Here is a 20,449-nt window from a genome sequence, read left to right as displayed (position 1 = left end):
AGTAAAATAAGCAATATCCTACAGGAAGTAAATCAAAGCAGTGTCAAAATGTGTCTCGATTGAAGGTAGCGATAAAATTTCACTCAATATGAACACCATCATTTGAATGAATGGGTGTTAGACATATGCATAGAATAAAAATTGCACTTCTTTGGACACACATGACCTTTCAAAGTATATGTAAGGGAGCTTTACAAATGATGTATGGAGGACCAGTTAGACAAAGGCAACATCATACCAAGTACACGCAACTCACTCAAAGGCAGATATTACCTAGTACAGTTGGAACTATCTTCTATTATCTGCAATACCGCTGTTCGACTCTGTTGAGGGTATAGTGCGAGTATTGACAGAAAGCAACTCATTTAAAGCCAGATGTAGCGTAGTACCTGCTGTGTGACAGTGGTCAATACAAACTCGAGCAATCTGGTAAATAGGTGAATTTATACCAATCCTTAGTTGGAGGGGCAGGCTGTTTGTCAATATTCGGTAGGCAGCACCGAGATGCACCGGTTGTTAGGAAGGACTTCTCTTTTGGCAACTTCCCCTCCATGGTTTCTATAGACCCCTAATCTTTTTGGATTTGTTGTTGAACCTGCTCTGACTTTTTGAAGGGAAGTAAAGCATTCAGCTTAACCTCCCTTGCCGTTTGCTCATTTGTTACAGGAAACTGATCAGTCCTTCAGACTATCAGTACTGGGAAATGTTTCCGTTTTACATTTTTATAACTTTTTTTTACATTGCACACAGCATCTTACTATGCAGTGCAATGGTACTTTTGTATCATCCAAGCTTTTTACACTTGGGAGTTTTGGTTACTTTTATATGTGCTCAAAGACAGGCTGGTGGCAGCAGACTTTTTTGGTATGGCTACTAAACATGATTAGTGCCCTAAAACTGACCATGCCACAAGACTTTTGCTCGTTTTTTGTCCATATTCTAGTTTGGCCATCTTACTGCCTTGCCAGGTCAGGAAAGCCCTTATATGGTCATGCACTTACCTGGGAAAGCTGCAGCGTTCGTGGGCTAGTGCCACCTTTGTGGGTGTGTGGCCTAGGAAGGGGATGAACTGTCTGGTCTCATTCCACATCCATGGAGCCAGAGAGTCTAGGTGTGGGGCATGAGTGAAACCAATAGTTGTGCCTGATAGGACAATTACTGGCTCTTTGAATGGTACAGACCCTTAACATTGGTTGGTTTAAACTTGCTTCCTGCTTGGAATTTGGGTAAGAAAGACTCCTGCATCCATTTCTTCAGATCAGCGTTGGAGCCAAGAATCCATTGTAGATATACAGCCAACTGAAGATCTGAAGACTACTCCTAAAGGCCTGGCATCCCTTTGTGTGTCTGTCACGGTGAAGCCCTGTTGGACTGCCCGATCTCCAAAGACCCTGAGCAGTGCTTTAGCCCTTGTAGTGAGCCCAACTAGTCTCAACACTGTCGAGGATCCAGCCCATCCTGAGCCTTCGGAAGAGTCCATGGACCACCCATGAACTGGCCAGCTCTCTCCTGGGCGACCTCGCCAGAAGTGTCAGCGTTCTGTGGTTGCACCCGGAACTTCAGCGGTTATCAGACCGTGGTACAAGGGAATAGTTTCTTACCTGTAACTCCATTTCTCCAGCATTGGTATCTTTCATGGATTCACATGCTTAGAACATTCCCCGTCGTCAGGCTGGGAATCCCTGGTACATTATATAGACCCTTTCCCGTAGGAAAACTTTTTCGACGCTTATGCGTCCTATCCACCTCGTTTTGCATCATGCGTGCCCACGCCGTCGGGGCGTCATGACACAAATACAGGCCCCGCCCCCGCGCTCCCTCAGATTTCGGCCCCCAAAGTAGTGGGGGAACCGGTTTGCATGTTCACGGGAGGCAGGAGGGCGCATGTGAATCCATGAAAGATACCAATGCTGGAGAAATGGAGTTACAGGTAAGAAACTATTCCCTTCTCCAGCATTGGATCTTTCATGGATTCACATGCTTAGAATAGATTACACAGCAGTACCACCCCCAAAGAGGAGGCGTGCATGCAAACCCATATACTTTGTTCGCAAGGCCCGTTCCCTATGATCATGTATACATCAGTAATCGTTAACACAGGAAAACAGACCACATACAGTTATAAATTCCATAGGATGCAACCCCTCAGCCGGGGCTTACCTTACTGGAATAGGTGTCGAAGCACCGCCTGTCCCATCCGGGTATCTTCGGCATGTTGCTGCGACAGGCAGTAATGGCGGGTAAAGGTGTGTGTAGCCGCCCAGGTAGCCGCCATGCAAATGTCCCCCAGAGGGACTCCGGCCCACAGTGCCGTCGACGATGCCGCTGCTCTAGTTGAGTGAGCTCTTGGCCGTCGTAGAAGAGGTTTCCCTGCTCTAGAATGGCAGTACGAAATGGTAGATGACACCCATCTTGAAAGTCCTTGCTTCGAAATGGCTTTTCCTTTAGCACCCAAACCATAAGCCACAAAGAGCTGTCTCGTTTCTCTGAACGGTTGCGTACGATGGAGATAAAACTTAAGAGCCCTTTTAACATCCAATGTGTGTAGCATGCGCTCCGCTCCCGAGCATGGCTCCGGAAAAAACGTAGGCAACACAATAGAGGAGTGTTTATGGAACACCGACGGAGCTTTTGGTATAGACTGCGGGTTCGTGGCTAGGACTACCTTGTTCTTGAAAAAACGTAAGTATGGTGGGTCTATCATTAGAGCCTGAACTTCTGAAATGCGTCGTGCTGAAGTGATGGCCACCAGGAAGGCCAATTTCCACGACAGAAACTTTAGAGACGATGATGACATTGGCTCAAAAGGAGGCTTCATAAGAGATGTTAAGACTAGATTGAGGCTCCACTCCGGCGGAAATTTCTTCTCTGGAGGGAAAATCCGAAAGAGGCCTTTAAGGAAGTGCTTAATCAGGCGGTCGCTGAACAAAGGTGCCGAGTGCCGTCGACGAGTAAACCTGGAAATGGCTGCTAGGTGTACTTTTATTGAAGATACCGACAGGCCCTTTTGGGCTAAGAGCAGCAAGTATGGAAGGAGCTGTTCTGGCTTAATCGATTGCGGGGCCAAGCCTGGTTGATCCTCACACCATTGACAGAAATTTTTCCATTTGTACGCGTATGAGGCGTTTGTGGAAGGTGCTCTTGCCGCTTGTAGGATACGCCGACAGTCCTCCGGAATCGTTAGCCGACCAAATTCGGCTAAGTCAGGAGCCAGGCCGTCAACTGGAGGCTGTCCGGGTCGTGATGCCAAACAACACCGTCCTGTCGAGACAGAAGGTCGGGGGTCTTCTTGAATCTCATCGGTTCCGCAGCCGCTAAGTGTAGCAGGTCTGAAAACCACACCTGTCTGGCCCAGTATGGGGCCACCAGAATTATACGACATGGGTACCTGAGGATCCATTGCAATGTCCTCCGGACCAGGGGAAATGGAGGGAATGCGTACATGAATTTGTTCGTCCATGGGAAGGAGAACACATCCCCCAGAGAGCCCTTCTGAGGCCATCTGCTGGCGTACTGATGGCATTTTTTGTTGTTCTTCGTTGCAAACAGGTCTATAGACGGATGTCCCCATTTCTTGAATATTTGTTGTAGTTGTTGGTCGTTCAGTACCCACTCGTGAACTTCGTTCATTTCTCTGCTGAGGGCATCGGCTTCCACGTTTCTCACACCTGGTAGGTGGAACGCTAAGATTTGTATGTTGTGTTGTAGGGCCCAATGCCAGATTTTCTGTGCCTCCGTCGATAGGGACCTGGAACGTGTCCCTCCTTGTTTTCTCAAGTAGAATATCGTAGTGGTGTTGTCCGTCATGACACGCACCACTGAGTCCCTTAGTTGCGGAAGAAAAGATTTTAGAGCCCATCGCACTGCTCTCAGTTCTAGCAGGTTGATATGCAGGGAGGACTCCTGCAAAGACCACTGGCCTTGTACCTGTAACATATCCAGATGAGCTCCCCATCCGCTCAGCGATGCATCCGTCACCACCGTCTTTTGGAACTCGGGTTCCAGTAGAGGCATCCCTTTCGTTAGATGAGTAGACACTCTCCACCAGCCGAGTGCTTGAACTAGTTGTTCGTCGACGACCAGTTTGTCGGACCAGCGACCTCGGCTCTGCGCCCAACGGTCCGCTAGAAATTCCTGGCAAGGTCTCATAAACAGGCGACAGTTGTTTATTAGCGGAATGCAGGACGACACGGTCCCTAGCAGGGACATGTACTTTCGCACCGAGACCTTGGTACCGCCTCTCCATTCCAACGCCTTGTTTTGAAGTTTTTGAATTCTTTCGCTGGATGGTCTCACCAGGCTTGTGTGTGTATGAAACTCCGCTCCCAGGAAGACCAAGGTCCTCGAAGGCTCTACGGAGGACTTGTTGAAGTTTATTGCGAAGCCCAGTTCCTGTAAGAGGGACATTGTGGCTCGTAGACTGTCTCGTGTTTGTTCCTTGGATGAACCTCTGACCAGCCAGTCGTCTAGATATGGATAGACGTGATGACCGTCCTTCCTCAAATGGGCCGCTATAGGGGCCAAGCACTTGGTGAACGTCCTGGGGGAGGACTTGAGCCCGAATGGGAGGACCTTGAACTGAAAATGCTTTTTCCCGACGACGAATCTTAAATATCTCCTGTGTCGTGGGCGTATTGGAATGTGAAAATAAGCATCTTGAAGGTCTAGTGATGAGAGATAATCCATGGGTTGCACCGACCTGATAACCTCTTGGAGCTTTAGCATTTTGAATTTTAGGCTCTTTAGCCACTTGTTGAGTACCCTCAGGTCGAGAATGGGCCTCCATTTGCCGTTTGGCTTTTTTACAACAAAGAACCTGGAATAAACTCCTTGTCCTTCCTGTGCTACAGGAACTCTCTCTACCGCCCCTTTTTGCAACATAAGCGCCGCCTCTTGTCGTAGGATTCGGAGGTGGGGCTGTGTCGAGAATAAAGGAGGAAGACGCGGAGGCTTGTCTTTGAATTGCAGCGCATGACCCATGCGAATCGTGTCTAGGACCCATCGATCTGTGGTGATGCATTTCCATCGGTCGAAGTGATGAGAGACTCGACCCCCCAGGACGTTCCGAAGGCCGTCATTGGTTGCTGGTTTGCTTGGTCTTCGTCGACGACGGACCTGAGCCTCGCCCTCTGGAGGCTTGATAATCCCTGCTTCTACGTGCCGACTGGGACGCTCGTCTGAACCCTTGTGAAGAGTAAGAGGGCCTGTTGAATCCACGGTCCCTCGAAGCTCCAAAGCGGGAGTTTCCAGAAGCACCCCTGAAGGGGCGAAAAGAACGAAAATTTCTACCCGTTTGAAGGGCGCCGAGGGACCTAGCAGTATCCGTGTCTTCTTTCATCCCTTTCAGCGCTTCATCAACCTTTTCGCCAAACAGGTGTTCCCCTTCGCATGGCATGTCAAGGACTTTGTACTGTACTTCAGGACGGAAAGTAGTACATTTGAGCCACGCTTGTCGACGAAGCACTACTCCATGGTTGATTTGTTTGAACCCAGATTCTGCTAGGTCAACTGCGATATTGATAGCGTGGTTCGAGGCCTCTTCGCCGTCCCGCACCAGTAACATAGCTGCTTTCCGGTGTTCGTCTGGCAGGTGTTCTAGGATAGGGGCTAGTTTGTGCCACATTTCCCTATCATATTGTGACACGATCGCTAAGGAATTGGCTGCTCTTACTGTCGTCGCTCCGACCGAGAGCACCTTCTTTCCAAAGGCGTCCTGTCTCCTAGCTTCGCTTTCAGGTGGCGTTGAACATTTTTGCTGGACCCTGGCCTTCCTAGCCGCTGCCGCCGACACCACCGAGTCAGACAGAGGCTGCGATGTTAGACATTTTGGAGTGGACTCCGGAGCTTTAAAACTTTTTCTCGATCCGACCCTTTATGGCTGGCTCCGAGAACGGATGTCGCATCGTCTTGAGACCTTCTTGCCACACGTGGTCCAGGATTGGGATGGCAAATACTGATTTTCTCCTTTGGCCCATATGGTCAAAAAGGAAACAGTCTTTCTTTTGCTCCTCCGGAATCAAGCCGAATTCAGAACAAGCTTTCCCCATCATTGCATGGAAGGCTCCCACATCATCCGGGGGAGATGGCTGTGACTGGCTCCTCGTAGACTCTAACTCAACATCCGAATTCCATGTTGGGTCCCTCGAAGGTGACATGGATATGTCTGACCCTGAGTCCCCCAGTACAGAATCGGACTCCGACAACTCACCCTCCTCCTGTGCTCGAGGACGATCTTTTACTGCCTGGGGAGGCGACGGGTGTTTTGTCGTCGATCGAGCCGTACCAGTTTGCTCGTCGACGGAAGGTACAGACAAAAGTGACGAAGTCCCGGGCTGAGGGAACTGCGTATCCAGCCGTTGCAGGAGCTTCTGAAGAGTATTAAGCACATCCAGAGACAAAACCGTCTGGGGGGTCAATAACGTGGACGATATCGGTACCATACCCCCATTCGCACTCGTCGCAGTCGACGTGGAAGGCCGTAAGCCTAAATCCGATGGCTGCAGAACCAGATCACCTTCTCCTTCCGCCGAGCCGGCCGTGTCTGGCTGCAGTAAGACCTCCGGGGGGATCGGGTCATAGACCTCGGGCAGCCAAGCCATGGACTGAGTCTCCGTCGACGGGGGAATCCCCACCGCTGCTGCTTGGACGGTAATAGGCATCGTCAATGACACCGAGGTCGACGAGCAAGTCGTCGTCGAGCCCTTAGACTTCGTCGTCGATTTGGATGCCGACTTCCCGGCTGAGGCTTCCCGACTCATGGAAGACCTGGGACGGTCCCCTGAGGAGGATTTTGACAGCGCTAGCCTCTCCGTCTTAGATGAGGAGGAGGAGGACTTTTTATGTGATGAGGAAGATCCATCCTGTTTCCTCTTATGCTTGTCCTCAGAGCGCATTTCAGCTGGCCGTACCTTCTTCGATGGAGGTTCCGACCTACTCCTGGAGGCCGTGGAGCCAACTTCCGAAGCCGGGTAGGCCCCTGCTCCGTCATTAAGCCAGTCGACCAGCCTTCTTTTTCGGTCCTTAAGGGTTTTTTGGGAGAAACCCTGACAAATTTCACATGTATCCGCCGAGTGGTGTGGGTGGAGACAGTAGATACAGTCCATGTGGCCATCTCCTTCATAAACCTTTTTGAGGCCACAGGTTGCACACGGGCGAAACAACGCTTTTCCAGACATAATTCTCCTAGAATTTGAACTTCGCCGAAGCGAAACAGACAAAAACAACCTAGTTTTCACTAGTAGTAAAACACGAGGATCCCACTACTTTGAAAGACGGTTGAAATCTGAGGGAGCGCGGGGGCGGGGCCTGTATTTGTGTCATGACGCCCCGACGGCGTGGGCACGCATGATGCAAAACGAGGTGGATAGGACGCATAAGCGTCGAAAAAGTTTTCCTACGGGAAAGGGTCTATATAATGTACCGGGGATTCCCAGCCTGACGACGGGGAATGTTCTAAGCATGTGAATCCATGAAAGATCCAATGCTGGAGAAGTCACCTTTCCTGCACATTTCAGCGTCCCAGTCTCAATGGATCCTGTCCTAGAGAAGCTTCTTCACCGGCAACTGAAAGGATGCCTGCCATCGTCTGTGTATGGTGGCAGTCGCTGGAACTCACCTTCCCCTTCCCTCATCCTGTGAATTGTCCTGAAGAGGCCTGCAACAGTGAATCTTGCATTTCTTTGTCACAAGTGGTTGAACCTTGCATCTGGACCTGACCGGAAGAATCTTTGCACCAGCATCTCCTGGGCACCTCCCACTGGTACCAACGGCGTGAAAATCAACTGACTGCGACCCCAGTCGACCCAAGTCATCTGGGAAAATCTGAGTCGGGGGTAATATGATGAATCCAATGGAGTCATCACTGATCTCCTGGTGGTGACCTCCTCCCATGTGGCCAGGGGATAGCAGCCGCCCCCTGATGCTGATCTTGGGCGTGGCTCTATGAGGAAAGATCACATGGGAGGAGACAACCTCCGGGTAGATGGGGTGGCTTCATTGGATGAGACCTAGTATCCCCCATTTGCCCGTGAAGATAATCCTCCCATATCCAAGACCCTTACTGCCTATTGTAACTCATCTACACCTCCCCCTTTGAAGAATAGGGAAAACCTTTCCCCACATCACATGTGCCAAACCTCCAACCTTGATCTATCTTGCAGAAATTACAAGACTGCCTTCTCATGGTCCATTATTCAATCATCCAAAAATACTTTGCCATTTAAAACTATTGAAAGTGATTATTCAAGCTTTGGAAATCAATCACCAACAATTGACTTCTTGTCCCAGAATCACTCAAGTAATGGGATGAAGAGGGGAAAGTAATGCAGAGCAGGAGAGGCCACAAGCCCAGCAAGCGTTCTAGTTTTTTCCCCCACAGACACCTGTGCCCAGGAAATTTCAAATTTAAAGGACAAAAACAAGATGCTAGACGCTACTGTTTGGTGAGACAATGTTTTACCTCTCTGGGAGGCTTGCAGGACCGAAAAGCAGAAGCAAGCGTTGTGGAGCTTGGCGACTTGCCAGCAAGGCAGAAGCGAGCCGCTGACAGAGCAGGTCGTGCTGCAGGGACGCCAGGAGCCAGGGGTGTTTGCTGACCTCCACAAGCAACCCCTTTCTTACTGGACCCAGCGGCAAAGCGGGCGAGTCGAACAGACACTTCGAGAGACTGGAAAATGCCACAAAGGGAAACCAGGCAGCGTACCTGCACCGAAAGACCACAAACTAGCATGAGAACGCCAGCAAGAGCCAGTGAGCCAGCCCAAAGATAGTGGGGACCCTAGCGCGTATAAGCGATCATGTCAAATACCAATAACAAGAACCAGAGAGAGCGAGAAAGCAAAGAGACTAACTGTAAAAAGGGGAACAGCATTAAAATCCTTGTTCATATGTGAATGCATGTAACGCAAATACATAGGAACACCAAAGCGAAATGTATATCAAGAAGATTTACTATCTAAACAAGTAAATATACAGTTGTGGAACTCGTTAGAAACTGTATGAATGCTCAAAGCCCCGGCTGGAGAATATATCAGGCAATTACAAGTTTGTGAACATGAGAAGCCCTGGCAGGAAAGTATACAAGTGCGAAGGGAACAAGAACTAAGTAGATAAATATCAGAACTGTGTTAAGTACAAGAGGAAAAGCCAAGTCTTGACGGAAGGGTTTACAATGCTAAGGAGCTTTGGTTGTGACAGTGCTATTGTTAGCCAAGAAAGACACAAGGAACTGTTGTATTCATTGAAAAGAAATCCAAGGGAAGGGAGCCCCCATTTTTGGAACAGGAACTCTTCATACATAAAAAAAAATGTAATTGTGTTGTGTTTATTCTTTTATGAACACTTTTTCAAGAGCTCGACATTTCCCTTTTCACCTTTATAGTTTAGTTTTAGTGTGAGGGCCAGAATAGAAGTTTGGGACACAAGGACAGCTTGATTTTGACATACCTATACAGACAGATCCTTAGTTTTGGTTTAGGTAGGGAAATTCCTCAGAGAACAGAGTCAGAGGACTTTTCCCAACCCTTTTATTTTTAATAAAAGTCTTTAAGCAAAAACATGGCTAACTTGTGTCCGAGTTTCATTCTTGACTCCTCAAATTATGGTGTGAGGGGTAGGATTGTGCTCAGTTGACACAAACTGGGGAACCCTCAGATTTGAGAAACTTAACAGAGCTTCCGATCCCATCAGTGGCTACAGAAAAATCCATTGGGCTCGACTTATGTAACAGCTGGGGAGAATTGCTACAACCTGGAGACAGAGTTTTAATATCAACTGATTTGGTCCTCAATCCAGATTATGAATTTACCTCTAAGTCAGGCCTAGCTTGTTGATATGGCCTAGAAGTCTTAGCAGTCATCATAGACCGCAACTATAGAGGTAACATAAAAGTCTTGTTTCAAAACAATGGGAATGAGTCATAGCAAGTAAATGCAGGTGAAAGGATAGCCCAGGGGATTCTGGAAACAGCTCCATTTTTAAACTTAATGAAGTTACCATTTCTGATAAAACCAAAAGGGGATCCAAAGGCTTTGGAGAGGCATACACAGATTCCCACACTACCTCAGAGGCATTCCCATCTCAGGCCCCATTCCCATCTCAGGCCCCAGGAGAAGAAGCCAAAATTATCCCAGACTTGGCATTTGCGCAAAGGAAATAATGATCTCTTGCTTGCAGAACCTTTTCTTCAGGTGTTACCCGAAGAGGAGGGTAGAGGAAAAGAGGGGCCATTCTTTTTCCAAAAAACTGTTCTATGGGGGGCGCTGTTGCGCAAAAACAGACATGGCTGCCTGATCAGAGCGCTCTGGCCCGAGAAACATCCGTTGATTAAATAAATCCTATTTCGGAGCCCGCTGCAGGGAATCGAGCACGCCGGAACATGTAACAAGGGTATCAGCATCTGCACAGAAAATCCTGGAGTGAACGGAGCACTGGCTGTGGAGATACGTGGCTCGGCGATTTCTGCGGGGGGGAGTTGTGGCACGCTCCGATCCCCGGAACCAGAGGATTACTGCTGTGAGCCACTGACGCTCTGGCCGTGAGGATCATAGAGAGCGAGGCCCGCGTAAAAACAACAGCCGGAGCCCCAGCAGAGCAACCCGACCTGGACGGCCTGCTCCCCCTCCCTTTCACATATAAGCCTGATCCAGACACGGAGGAACGGTTCGGCGCCGTGACTGCCCGAGGGGCTGGTTTTCTCGCGCCGCCCTGTTGGGAGCCTGCGGCTAAGATGAAACAGATCTCACCCGCACTGTGCATTCCTCCGACCGTGCCGGCCTCCTGCGCTGGCACCCCTTGCAGCCCCGCTTGCCTGCAGAAGCTATATTGAAGGCCGAGAGATAGCTGGGCAGCTTGGATCCCTGTGGGAGCGAGGCAATGTGGTAAGAGGTGCAGGTATCCCTACGAATTTTGACTCTGGGCAGCTGGCTGGCCTGTGAAGCGGGCATATTGCTGGGCCAGTGGGAGGCAGCGGAGCCGCATATTCGACCAGCGCCTACACCAACGGCTGAGCGGTCCCATTGTATGTGGAGCACCACGAGTTATGCACCGGGCTGGGTTCGGGCCACCGAGACGTGGCTACGTTTAAAGCCACACGTGTGGGCCTTGCAATACTTGGAGCTGCTTGAACACCTGAGCCAACAGGTCAGTGAAGTCCAGGATAATCGGTGCCAACCCGAACAGTCGCTGGTATCATAAGTTTTCACCAACCATTGAGACAGTTAGTGGGGCGGTTGACGGGTTGTACCCTTGGCGGCCACTGGATTAATTGAACAGAGCGGATAAGCCTTAATACCCTAAGAGCCGGATACGTGGGAGAGCACAACCCATTGGCAAAGTTGGGTGGGCTGAACACTTCTCCGCTAGGTGTCACCTACACTACACTTGGCGAGGCAGCCGCGGTTCTGGTGCGGGGGCCTGGTGGCACCCCGGTGTTCTGGATACCCTAGTCCCCTAGGAGCCCAGGCGAACACATGGCAGCAACCACCGTTCCCCGGAACTGCCTGGGGCTGACTGCTAGACGACTACAGGGTCATGGGGAACACGAGGAAGCAAGACAAAATGGCGGAGGGAGCGGGAGCTAAGAAGAAAGGGCCGATGGATTCATACACAAGCAGTCAGGCAGGAGGCAGCAAGCTTGAATCACCATCAACGGCTAACCCTGAGCCAGGTACGGAGAGCGGAGACAGGGTTGAATACCTGACCAACATAGTCCAAAATGGTTTCCTCTCCCTGAATGTGAAGCTGGACAACATCGTAATAACATTGGAACTTTAAAAACCAGAGTTGATAAACAGGATCTGAGACTAACAGAGGCAGAGAACAGGATTGAAACTATGGAGGACACGGTCGCACGCCATGACCAAGACATTGCCCAGCTCGGAGAGAACCTGAATAGACTACAGAACAAGTGTGAGGATTTGGAATCACGCTCGAGAAGAAACAACGTGCACATTGTTGGAGTTCCAGAGTCATTTGGCAAAGACAAAATAAAAATGCGTGTTGACACACTCCTCAAAACGCTTTTTGGAGCAAACTCCTTCTCAGAACACTTCCTAATTGAACGTGCACACTGGCTCCGGTGCTGAAACCTGGGGCACCACCCCGCACGATAATTGCAAGAATGCTCAATTATAGAGACAGAGACAAGATCCTCCGGTTGGCAAGGGAACTTGGGACACTGCAATACGAAGAAAGTCATATACACATTTACCCGGATTTTGCCACCGGAGTCCAGGCAAGTCGTAGGTCATATGAGCCAGTTAAAAAGCTTTTAAGAGCACGACAAGTCCCATATGCACTAATATTCCCAGCTAAGTTACAAATCCAATATGGAGGAAGAGCACCCTTCTTCGAGACTCCTGCCGCAGCCCTAGCCTATGTGGAGGCCACCATTCCGCTGCGCCCTAGGGGTTGCGGACCAGACCAGAACGGGAGACATCCACCTGCAGAGACAGACTGTATCCTAGCCGAGTAACCCGTCTCATGCAAGTATCCTTCTGGGTTTCGGAAATGTTTGGCCCCCATGAGGGCTCCAAGTAATGTGAAGTGGGCCGTGAGCTGGTCAGGTAGCCTCGTGATGCAATGAAGCACCCTCAGGAATGTTCCTAAAAGTTGCTAGGGTCCATCGTCAAGTTGGGGCAGATGATGTGGGTGGAGGGGGGTTAGGGAAAGCGGGGACGTTTTGTATTATTGCAACCACCTAGACGAGTTTGAGTCTTGGGGGACAGCAAGCACTGTTGGAAGTTGTGAGTTATCTGAAATACGGTCTCGCAGGCACTGGCGCCACTCAGATGTTGATAACTTGCAGAATTAAGATTGCTACAGTATACTACAATATGTTCACATAAAGAATGGGTGATGGGTTAAAGATAAGACTAATGTCATGGAATGTCCAAGGCCTAAACAATCCAATGAAGGCCAGGAAGGTGGGCAGCTATGTCACCAGGCACGAGCCACACATTCTAATGTTGCAAGAAACACACGCACAGAGTGGTTAATAAGAAAATTCTAGCCAAATGGGGCAAACTACGATACTACAGAAATTATTCCTTGCAGTCCAGAGGAGTTTGCACCCTCATACATCACTTGCTGGGCTTTCTTACCAAGGGCCACTTGGTGGACCCAATGGGCAGGTATGTACTGGTCTGGGGGAAATAGCGGGGAAACAAATAATCTTAGTGAACACCTATGGCCCCAACTTAGATGACCCTGACTTCTACTTACACATGCTTGAGATCCTTACTAAACACGACGCAACTAATGTTGTATGCCGGGGGGTGGGGAGGAGGGAAGACTAACGTCGCACTAGACCAGGCCTTGGACAGATCTTCCAAAGGGAACAGGACACCTTCTAGAGTGGTACTGACTCTGGAACAAATCCTCTTGCAAATGTCCCTAATTGATGCCTGGAGAGTACTCCACCCAACCAGTAAACGGTATACATTCTACTCTTCTGTGCATGATAGTGAGTCATGCATAGATTATTGGTTTGTGGCCTCAGACATTGCACCTGCACTACAAAATTGTGAAATCCTCCCCCGTATGCTATCGAACCACTCACCGGTCATACTGGAGATTATTCTGAAAGACGCCCCTAGACCAACGTGGAGATGGAGAATGCCTAGGGATATACTTAAGGACCGGAATGTTGTTGAAACCCTGCACGTTGAAATTGCCAACTTCTTCACAGATGACATTGGGTCGGTAGACCAAATAGCATCAGTGTGGGAAGCCTTTAAAGTCTGTGCAAGAGGGGCCTTGATATCCAAAACCACTGGCCTACTGAAAGGCATACGTACAGAACTAAAGGGGGTGGAGAAGGAATTGAACGAACTAGAAGAAACTTACAGTCGCACACATAGCAGGGACACTCTAGCCAACAAACACAAACTTCTTAGAGATTTCGACAGGCTGGCAGTGCGGGAAATACAATACATAGCAGCCCCAGCCCAGGCGCGCAGATATGGTGAGGGTAATAAAGCAGGGAAAATGTTGGCCAACTTGGTAAAACAGGAAAAACAATCAACCCCGATCACCACGATCCAAACGACACAAAATGAAATAATTACAAGCGAGCAAGGAATTGACAATGAATTTGTTAAATATTACAAAACTCTTTATGCGACTAGCGATAGGAAATCCCCCACTGAGATTAGAAACTACCTCGCTACGCTATACCTCCCTTAACACCCAGAGGAAAGTAAACTGGTATTAGAGCAGCCTGTTACAGCAGAGGAGCTCACAAGGCAATCAAGGAGCTCACATCTGGCAAAGCATCGGTCTCAGATGGACTTGGTGCTGAATTCTATAAAGAGTTTCAGGAAGAACTAGTCCCTGTAATGTTAGAACTGTGGGAAGAGGACCTGGGAAAGCAAATATTGCCCCAGACAATGCGAGAGGCTATAATTACGGTATTGCCTAAACCACGACGCCCGCCACAAGATATGGCATCCTATAGGCCCTTATCCCTGATAAATGTGGATGCTAAGATCTTTGCGAAGGTGCTGGCAAACCGAATGCTACCAATAACGCCAACGCTGGTACATGCAGACCAAAGTGGGTTCATTCCCCGAAGGTCCACTGCCTTAAATCTGCGCAGGTTATTCGGCATAATGGCACAAATAAACCCAAACAAGTAAGCTGTGGCGGTGCCTCTTGACGCCGAGAAGGCGTTTGACTCACTCTCCTGGGAGTACCTCTTCTTGGTTCTCGAGGCGTTTGGGGTGGGCCCCTATTTCATCAAATATGTTAGACTGCTCTACACTGCCCCGGGAGCGAAAGTATGCACAAATAGAACCATATCTGAGTTGTTCAAACTAGGCAGGGGCACCAGGCAGAGGTGTCCTTTCTCCCACATTCTCGTCGCCTTAACAATAGAACCCATGGCAGCTGCAGTTCGGTTGAGACATATAAACAGGGGTATCACACCGAAAGGAGCCACCCAAATAATATTATATGCGGATGACACACTGATATATGTCAGCGAACCAGATAAAAACATCGACCCCATCATGGCTGACATTAACGAATTCGCAGAGTATTCCGGATACACAATAAACAACGCTAATTGTAATTACAAAACAAGTAAATAAACAAACAACTCCAAATCAGAAATCTTTCCGCTCACCCCCTCCACGAAAGGCCCTGTTCTGACGTGCGGCCTCAAGTGGTCAGAACGAAACATTAGATAACTGGGAGTGCTGGTTTCAGGCAATAGACAGACCCTTTATACGGATAACCATGACCAGGTGCTGCAAACAATCAATACCAAACTACAGGTCTGGAGGCACCTCCCAATTTCATTGCACGGCAGAATTGCAATCCTTAAAATGATTGTGCTCCTAAAACTGCTATACCTATTTGCAAATATTCCCATATGGCCGGGAAAGGAATTTTACTCCAGGCTTCGGTCCATGGCGCTGTCATTTCTCTGGAATGGAAGGGTGGCCAGGATATGTTGGGAAAAGATGACAGAACCATATGAAAAAGGGGGAATAGCGGCGCCAGACTTCGAGCTCTATTACTTCGTGGCGCAGTTCGCAAGACACTGGTTGTCATTATTGCTGCTCCTCATGTCCCCAGCCCTCCAAGATGTCAGGCTGGAGCCAGGCCACGATCACCTACATGGCCCTCAAGGGCCTCTCCATCCCTCCAAAGACCCACTTGGAGTCGGACTTGGTGCTTGCGGCACCAGACTCACTCACTCCCATAGGATAACATTGGGGATTGGACTTGTAGTGCATTGATGGGGACAAGATGGATGCCCCCACATATTTCGGTTCCCAGAACTGCATGTGCAGTCTAGTCTTTTGGGTGTGGTTCAGCCCAGATACACCTGGGATACCCAGAGACTATTTAAGCCACGCCCAGGCTGAGAAACATGCTTTGCGTTTTCTGCACCTGCAGCGTGACACTCGCCGTGTTCGGATTGGTCTCCAGTAGGCCTGCATCTTTCTTCTGCGCCCAGCTGCTGCAAGAACAAAAACACCGTAAAGACTGTACGAGCATCAAACGCTTACCTGAATCCCAGGCGCTCTGGGGGGGAACTCTGTTTCCGGAACTTCTCATCCATCTGCAAGAGGGAAATGACTCTCCAGGTTAGCGTGGAAATATCTAGAGGCGCTGCATACCGCGCTTACTCACCGCATTTCTTCTTCATAACCGGCAGCCAGGCTGAAAATGTCGCGGCACCTAAAAGACACAGAAAAAGAACTCTGTTCAATACAAATACGAAAGGGTCGCATTGCGCATCGCGCTCTCACTCACCTTCAGCGCTACTCATCTCAGCAGCACGTCGCCATCCCCGGACGCCGGCCACCATCTAAGGAAGGAAAGGAACGAAGTTAGAGAACTGTTCAAAAGACTCATTATACTTACCTGTCGGACTCTTGCCAGTGAAGTAACTAGGCAGCAACGAGCCCGCATCAATCACCGCACCCCTCCGCTGAAAGCAGGACGGAGAGCACACTATCCAAGAAAACAAGGTGAGCTGTGGATCAAAGGGAAGGGTTGGACCCCGGGGAAGAAGGGGTTCAAGCACACAGAGACAATAGGGAGTTAAACTCTACCAATCCTGTGTTACAGGCCCAGTCCCCAGTCGAGTAGACTCCAGGGAAGGGTTCAAGGTCGTAAGAGGTCAGAACAGGCTGAGCGACATCCCCGTGGATACCAGGTGAGCGTTACACTGGTATGATGATGCAGACAACTCGCCTCACACCTGGATAGAGAATTACACCACCACACCCACCGATGTTAGATCAGTCATTTATGACACAAGACAAAGATTCATGTGAATTTGACCCCGTGAGCAGCACCGTGAGAGCCTGGGGGGCGATATTTAAAAGCTTGAAAATAGAAATCCCATACAACCCCGTCACTCCCCTATGGAACTATCCAAACATTCCCCCTACATTTGACACCAGTATACAGGAGGCCTGGGACCCGCCAAAGAGATGAAGGTGGGAGACATGTATATAGAGGGGAAGTTCGTAACCCTTGCATGGGAGGAGGCCCGCTCCGAACACTACAGTACTATCGAATGAGATCTGCATATCAAGCACGCTTGCCGTCCTTTCCTGACGAACCCCCCTCCCACCCTTGCATACAACTGGTCACACCACAGGGCGGGCTGGGAATCTCCAAATTGTATAAGACAATACAGACCCACACTTCCACGACCAACCAGGTGAAAAAGAAATGGCAAACAGATATGAAAATGCAAATACCTGATGACAAATGGGGCAGATATTGTGCGCTCACGAAAAAGGTATCCCTCAATGCGGGACTGCGCCAGATAAAATTCAAAATCCTAATAGACTGCAAGCGGGATCATATCATATGTATTGGGAGTGCCCAGCAGTGGCTGCCATTCTGACTGATGTCACACAGATCCCCCGCATTTGTCTCCCCAAAAATATTTGTTCTGGGATATTGGTAAATGTTCGGAAAAAGATAGAAGACTGTTTAATGTATCATGTGTTATTGCCAAGAAATGTATATTGCAAGCATGGAAAAGCCCGAAACCCCCTACCATGAACACTTTTTTGCGTGAACTCACATATATCAATGAATGCGAGGAACAATACGTGCTCACCCAACCTAGCACAAGTCGATCAAAGGCCATCTGGGGACCCTTCAGGACGTACCTTTGTGACATGCTTTCGGACAGCGAAACAGATATGTGAACTGTGTACTGCTTAACATGTGATGATGATATTGCTGTAAAGAAAACCGTATGATATGTTGACTGAGTGCCGATGTAACTGTTGAGACCTTTAATAAAAAGATGTTTAAAAAAAAAAACTGGGCTATTATACAGAGGAGATGTTGGTCCTGATGGAACTCCTAGATCACGGATAAGGGAAACCCAGAAGTCATAAAAAAAATAGTATTGGAGACTGCTCATTCCCATGTAACAAGAGGTCATTTAGGAACAGCTAAAGCCCAAGCCAAAATATATTGGCCAGGGATCTATGCCAATGTGACACATTTCATACTTACTTGCGTCTTATGCCAAAAAAGATGCCCCACCCTCTAGCCCCATTGTAACCTTTACCAATCTTTGATGTAACCTTTTCATGGATAGGCATGGGCATAGTTAGGCCCCTTGAACCATCAAAACTAGGAAATCAATACATACTGGTAATACTGGATTATGCAACTCGTTATTCTGAAGCACTACCTTTATGCAATAACACAACCTGCAGATTCTTAAACATTTAATCCCATTTTTCTCACAAGTTGGGTTTCCAAAAGAGATCTTAAGAGACCAGGGATCTACTTTTATGAGTAAACTTATGTCAGAGGTTCTACATATAAAGACACCTATAACTTCCATTTATCACAGCCAGACTTATGGTTTAATGGAACGGTTCAACAAGACCTTAAAACATTTCTTAAAGAAACAAGTTGAACCGGACAGCATAAACTGGGATGTTATGACACCTTGGGCCCATTTTGAAGTCCGAAAGACCCCACAATCCTCAACAGGGTTCTTCCCATTTGAACCTTGACATGGCAGAGAGCCATGAGATGTTCTTGACATGTTACAGGAGATTTGGGAAGAGCAGGAAAAAAAGCATTTGTAACCCTTTCTCAAACAGCCCAAAGACTGAAAGAACACATGGACACGGTCAGAACAATAGTTCAAGCTAATATGGTCAAAGCCCAAGAACACCAGAAAGGCTACCATGACAGAAAAGCATTAGTCCGATTCTTTCCTATTGGACAAAAGGTTCTTATTATTCTTCCTTCATTCGAGAATAAGATGTTGTCCAGATGGTATTGCCCCTATGACAGAACAATCAGGTACATATCATTATCGAGTATCACAACCTGACCGAAAAAATCAAGACTAATATATACCACATAAACCTCCTCAATGAGTGGAGGGAAAATCCTGCTGAAAATACCAATGTAGTACTAACCAGTTTATTATCCGACATGTCAAATAGGATAACCACGATTCATTCTGACCTACCTTAAACACAGAAAGAAGACCTGTTGGACCCTGGCTGAGCCACGCCAGGGGAAAGGATAATTTCATTATATCCGTACACCCCCAGGAAAGGTAGTCCATTTAAAACCCTACCGGATACCCGAATCTAGAAAAGGCATCATCATAGAGTAAGTGGAAAACATGCTGAAAGCCAAAATCATCGAGCCATCTCGGAGCCCTTGGTCCTCTCTGATAGTACTCTTTGCCAAACCAGATCAATCGTGGAGGTTCTGCATTGACTTTAGAAAGGTGAATATGGTCTCCCAATTTGAAAGCTACACCATGCCAAGAATAGACCATCTCATTGATTGATTGGGGACCGTCGTGTTCCTCTCCACGACTGATCTGACAAAAAGATACTGACAAGTCCCTGTTAATCCAGAGGACAAGGAGAAAACTGCATTTTCCACCCCTACTGGCTTTTTCAGTTCAAGGTATTGTCCTTTGGAAAACCTGGGGCTCTGGCCACCTTTCAAAGGTTAATGGACTATGTCCTCTGGCCTTATGCATCTTTCTGTGGGGCATACATTGATGGATATAATGATCCACAGTAGGTCATGGGAAGAAACCTGACACAATCTACATATAGTTACCAGAGCATTGAGAAAAGCCAGACTCAAAGCTAAACCAAAGAAATGTCACCTGGCACAATCAGCTGTCAAGTACCTTGGATTCTTTTGGCAATGAGCTAGTTCAACCCCAAATGGAAAAAGTGAAAGCAGTACAGGATACTCTCATACCCAAAACAAAGAAAGATCTAGAGCTCTAACATTTCCCCGCAGACACCTGTGCCCGGAAACTTTAAAGGACGGAAACAAGATGCTAGAGGCTGCTGTTGGTGAGACAATGTTTCACCTCGCCAAGAGTTTTGCAGAACCAAAAAGCAGAAACAGGAGTGGTGGAGCCAGGCAGCACACCAGCACGGAAGAAAGGGGATGCCGACAGAGCGGATTGTGCTGCCTTTGGTCAGGCAGGGAAATCCTCAGCAGAGTAGGGATAGTGAGGTATTTTGAACATATTTCTTTAAGAATAAAATGGCATAGTTTGACAAATTCTCTGTTGTCTGCCTCGCATTACTGACCCCTCACAATTCATTGAACAGAATCCAGGGGAAGGGAGCCCCCATTTCTCTAACAAGAACTCTTCATACATAAATAACTTTTGTGTTATGTTTACTCTTCTTTTATGAACACTTTTTTACAAGAACTTCAAAAGGTTAAATACATTTCCCTTTTCACCTTAATAGTTTAGATTTAGTGTGAGGGTCAGATTAGAACTTTTGGACACAAGGGCAGTTTGATTTTGACATCCTGACGCAGACCAATTCTTAGTTTTGGTTTAGGTAGGGAAATCCCTCTAAGAGCAGGGTCACAGAGGCTGTTTCCAAACCCTTTTATTTTTTAATAAAAGTATTTAACCAAAAACATGGGAAACTTGTGTCAGAATTTCATTCCG

The 20,449-nt window shown here is 48.2% G+C and overlaps 1 protein-coding gene across 4 annotated transcripts in view; it reads right to left on the bottom strand.

The window, feature by feature from the left end:
* FBXO9 (F-box protein 9) overlaps positions 1-20,449 on the bottom strand; it is a 1,471,688-nt gene that overhangs the window by 1,067,416 nt on the left and 383,823 nt on the right. The window lies entirely within an intron of this gene.

This window comes from Ambystoma mexicanum, chromosome 4p, assembly GCF_040938575.1.
Source record: "Ambystoma mexicanum isolate Mex_15411 chromosome 4p, UKY_AmexF1_1, whole genome shotgun sequence".
NCBI lineage: Eukaryota > Metazoa > Chordata > Amphibia > Caudata > Ambystomatidae > Ambystoma > Ambystoma mexicanum.
Note: the sequence above shows the minus strand (reverse complement) of the source record. Positions and strands in the feature narration are given on the sequence as shown.